The sequence below is a fragment of the Sciurus carolinensis genome, chromosome 3, assembly GCF_902686445.1.
Source record: "Sciurus carolinensis chromosome 3, mSciCar1.2, whole genome shotgun sequence".
Classification (NCBI taxonomy): Eukaryota; Metazoa; Chordata; class Mammalia; order Rodentia; family Sciuridae; genus Sciurus; species Sciurus carolinensis.
This window is the reverse complement of record NC_062215.1, coordinates 46,106,662-46,111,560: the sequence shown is the minus strand read 5'-3', so window position 1 is coordinate 46,111,560 and position 4,899 is coordinate 46,106,662. Positions and strand designations below refer to the sequence as shown.

At 45.9% G+C, this 4,899-nt stretch overlaps 1 pseudogene; it reads right to left on the bottom strand.

Moving 5' to 3' along the window:
• Nucleotides 1-3,316: 3,316 nt before the first annotated feature.
• Nucleotides 3,317-3,775, bottom strand: LOC124979326 (sulfiredoxin-1-like; annotated as a pseudogene).
• Between the last annotated feature and the right edge of the window lie 1,124 nt (nucleotides 3,776-4,899).

Genomic DNA, 4,899 nt, shown 5'->3' with positions numbered 1-4,899 from the left:
AGGGACAGAGCACATAATCCATACTTTTTCCTGTAACCTAGGGGAAAGCACAGAACTTCTGGACCCTAAATACGTAGGTGTTTTTCTCTCAGCAGACATCACCTGGGTATCCTACAATTCAATTCAATTCTGACTTTTAATTACCTGGAGCTGGTACAGACCCCACAGGTACAGATCTCAGTCCCACAAGACTGCTCCCAAGTTGCCACCTGTACTTCTTACTAACAAGTTATAAATTGGAGGTTCCCACAGCCCCCTCCAGGCGTTTGAAAATTTGCTAAAACAGCACACAAAGCTCAGGCGAGAAGTTTCCATACCAGATTACTAGTTTATTGTAGAAAGATACAACCCAGGAACCACCAGTTAGAAGAGATACTTAGGGCAATATATGGGAAGGGGTGCAGATCACCCATGCCCCCTCTGAGTGTGCCACCTCTGGCACCTCCTGTGTTCAACAATCTGGAAGCTCCCTGAAATATGTTCCACTGTCCCTTGGGGTTTTTATGGAGGGCCCGCTACATAGGCATGACTGATAACATCATGAGTCACTGGTGATTAAGTTGATCTCCAGCCTCTCCCTCATCCCTGGGGGAGTGTGTGTGAGAAGGTGGATGAAATGTTACAATCCTCTGACCTCAAGGCTGGTTCCCCTGGCAACCAGACCCCCATACGGAGGGACTTTCCAAAAGTGTGTTTGAGAGGCACTTGTTATGAAAGAGGAGAGATGCTCCTTTCACCTTTAGGTCTCTATCACTTAGGAAATTCTGAGGATCTGAGGAATTCTGTCCCAGGAACAGGGACAAAAGTTGAATATATATTTCTTCCTATAAATCTCAATATGACACCTCCATGAACTTTTAGTTTGATTAATGATTCTGCTGAATTGCCCAATTGTTTTGGCCTCATGTAGACACAGCCAGAGGCTATGATGTAGAATGAGATTTTTTTTTTAAATATTATGCCATAAGTATAGGGCGTAGGCGTATGTGTATGTTTGCATGTCAAAGTGTCTGGCTGGGTTTTCTGGCTTGCATTACTTACTCATGCTAGGCATCTGGCCCTTTCTATTTCTGTTGGGGTGCTAAGTTCATAGTTACCCTATTTCTACCTTTATAGAATAATGCTTCCTTCCTAAAGGACCCAAATCTTCTCATGCTATCTCCACTTAAAACATGTTTTTTTTTTTTTTGGTTGTTTTTGTTGTTTATTAAATAAACTTTATTTGGAATGACTTTAGATATATGGAAAAGGTACAGAAATAGCACAAAGAGATCCCACACTCTCCACTCAGCCCACCCCAACAACTTCACAATAAATCGGCTTCATAGATGACAGTACATTTGTCAAAACGGAGGTCAACACAGGTATATCAATTAAATTCCAGACTTGATCATCAGATTTCCAGTTGTTCGACTAATGTCTTTTTGTTGTTGTTCCAAGATCTAATCCAGGATACCACACTGCATTCTACACCTTTTCAATCCTATTCCCTAGGACTCCCAAAGGATGGGGAAAGCTATTGTCCTCACTATCGAGCTGGGGAAACTGAGGCTTGAATATGCCAAGTGGCTAAATTGCCTAAGGCCAGTGAGAGCAAGGTCCACCTCACTCTGTACACTTCCTCTGGAATGTTCCATCCGGCCACTGTCATCTCGACAAGGTGCCCATGCTAGAGTGTATCTGGCCCTTGGAGACCCAGATTGTGTCTTATCACCTCGTCCTCTAGATTTTGAGGGCCAGGTTATTGTCTTAGTGATAAAAGACTGGGCAAGGTGAGGCCCTTTGTGTATGTGTGTGTGTGTGTGTGTGTGTGTGTGTGTGAGAGAGAGAGAGAGAGAGAGAGAGAGAGAGAGAGAGAGAGAGAGATTGTTATTTGACACCTGGCTTATTTGTGATACATGGACAATGGCCTCAAGTCCTCCACAGTTTCTCCCATCGAGAGGTGTAGTGATTTCCATCCTTTGATTCTGGACAAAGACTTATGATTTACTCTGATCAAAAGAAGTTAGAAGTGACACTGTCACATTGCCTGACCTAGAGTTCTAGAAGTGTCATCACTTCTACTGTCACTCTTTTGGAATCTGGAGGCCATCAGGTGAACAAGCCTGTTGGAAGAGAATCAAGCCACCCCAGTGAACAACCTGTCATCCACCAGACAAGCAAGTAGGGCTAACCCAGCCCATCCAGTCCCAGCTAAGGTGACAGCTGACAGTAGCCTCATGAGGGACTCCAGGCAGGACACCAGAGCTGCCCAACCCAAGTTGTCAACCCACAGAATTATGCATAAATAAATAATTTGGGGCTGCTAAGGATGGGGATGTCTTGTTTCACAGTGAAATCTAACCAATATCCAGCTCCTCCTCTCACCTGGCATCCCAATTTTATTTCAGAAGGCAACGTTCAAGTCCCAGGAGACGGGACATGACTGGTATACTCAACCATGACAGTTCTGTCCCTTGCTGTCTTACTTTTCTTTGCAGCTAGGGATGGTCATGATAGCTGGTTCAGGCCCAGGAGACCTAGGCAGATATATGCAGGGGAGAGGGCAGGCAGGATCCAAGCCTCTGAAAGAGGTTTTACTTTATGGTAGAAGTTGACAGGCCCAGTTGGCCTGGTCTTTCCTCTTTACCAGCTCCTTTCTTCCTTAAACACAGACACGATTCCTGGAGATACAGCAGCCATCTTTCCATCATGAAGTAGCAAACAGTGAGGACAGGGCAAAAGGATCAGAGACATAAGCCTTCGCTGCACTGTTGAAATGATACCATTTGGGCCATTAGTCTCCAGGATTCATGCTGTGTAGAAAAACAAACCTCGCCTTGTTAACCAGAACCTAGGTTTTCCTTTACTTGCAGCCAAACATAATCACAAAACAGGATATTGTGAAGAACGTAAAGAAGGGCCTTGTCCTTGAGAATCTGGAACCAGTAGCATGCAGCTCTCCAAATCCATCTCTTTTCTCATTTCATCTTCTCAACCATCCTTGAAAGATAAAACCAGGATCCCACTTTCAGAGTTGGGAACTGGAGATCCCACACTGTTCTGCATGAGTCCGAGACCTGGCAGTCTTTGAAGGCAGAGCCAGAGTCAGACCAGCCTCCTAGGCACAAAGAAATCACATACATCCCTGCTGCACCTTCTGGGAGGCCTTGCCAGCCGGGGGCCAGGCCATCATGTGAAAAAGCCTGTTGGAAGAGAATCAAGCCACCCCAGTGAAAAACCTGTCATCTACCAGACAAGCAAGTAGGGCTAACCCAGCCCATCCAGCCCCAGCTAAGGTGACAACTCTTGGGAGTGTCAGATGCCAAGGAGGTTGCTACTGCAGGTCTGGCATGGATGCACCCAGGTACACCTTCAGGTCAGAGAGGGTGGACTGCACAAGCTTGTCAGGGATGGTCTCTCACTGCAGCTGCTGGTAGACCGCGTAGTGGTGGCAGCCCTGGAAGGAGAAGTAGTCGCCACCCTGGGCCCCTTTGATCCAGAGGCTGTCAATGGGGGACATGCTGTCCGGATCCTTCTGCATCATATCCACTAGGCTCTGCACCTTGGCTGGGTCCAGCACCAAGGGCAGTGGCCAGATGAGCATGCTCAGTGGCACATTGTGCGCCGCGGTGTGGCAGCCAGAGTGGATGCTGCTGCCATGTGCACCGCCACTTGACCCGGGACCCTTGGGCAACCCCCAGCTTGCACCAGCCCTGGCCCCTCTTAAAACCTTTATTGTAGCCTTCAGTACACCAGATCTCCGTCCTTGTTTTTCAAGGGAAAGCATTTGCATTTCAGGGCATCAAACCATGCCTGCTTTAGAACATGCTTATTGAATCGAATCCTCAATCTTTACAACTTTCATTCCTCCATATGTACCCCTAAATTATACTGGCTCTTCCTTCTTGCACAAGTCATGGTTTGGTTACTTGAACAGCCCTTACTTTCTCCCCATGTGGACAGACGGTCCCCGACTTAGGATGGCTTGACCTAAGATTTGTTTACTTTATGATGATACAAAAGCAACAGGCATTCAGTGGAAATTGCCCTTTGAATTTTGAATTTTGACCTTTTTTTGGGATAATGATATAGGATATGATCCTCTCCCACAACACTGGGCAGTAGTAATGAGCTGTGACTCCCAAGGCAGCCATGAGAGCACAAGAGGACACAACCCAACTCTAGGGTACTGTGTTGCTAAGACACGACGTTCTGCAGATTAAGTGTATGTCATAGTTTGGATCTGAAATGTCCCTCCAAAACTCATGTGTTGAAGGCTTAGCTCCTAATGCAGTAGTGTTAGAGGTAGGGCTTTAGAAGGTGATTGATTCCTGAGGGCTGGTGACCTCATCAATGGATTAATCGGTCTGTGCTTCCTAGCCTCTATGAGGTGAGCAGCCTGGCCCCACCACACCCTCTCTGCCTCACCACAGCCCAGAAATAAAGGAATCCAACCAAGTGACTATGGACTGAAACCATGAATCCAAAGAAATCTTTTCTCCTTGAATTGATTTTGTCAGGTATTTTGTTGCCATAATGGAAACCGGACTCACACTGTATATTAAATGCATTTTTGACCTATCATATTTTCAGTATATGACAGGTTTATTGGGATGTAACTCCCCATAAGCTGAGGAGCATCTGTATTAGTCTCATATAACTGCTGTAACAAATTATCAAAACTGTGAGGCTTAAAACAACATACATGTGTCCTCTCAGCACTGAAACTCACAAGTCCAAAATCAGTATCACCGAGTCAAAATCAAGATGCTGATAAAGGTGAACTCCCTTCAGAAGCTCTATGGGAAAATTCTTCCTTGTTTCTTCCAGCTTCTGGGGGTCCCAGCATTCCTTGGCTTGCGACCATATCACTACAATCTGCCTCCTTTGTCATATTGCCTTCTCCTGTGTGTGTGT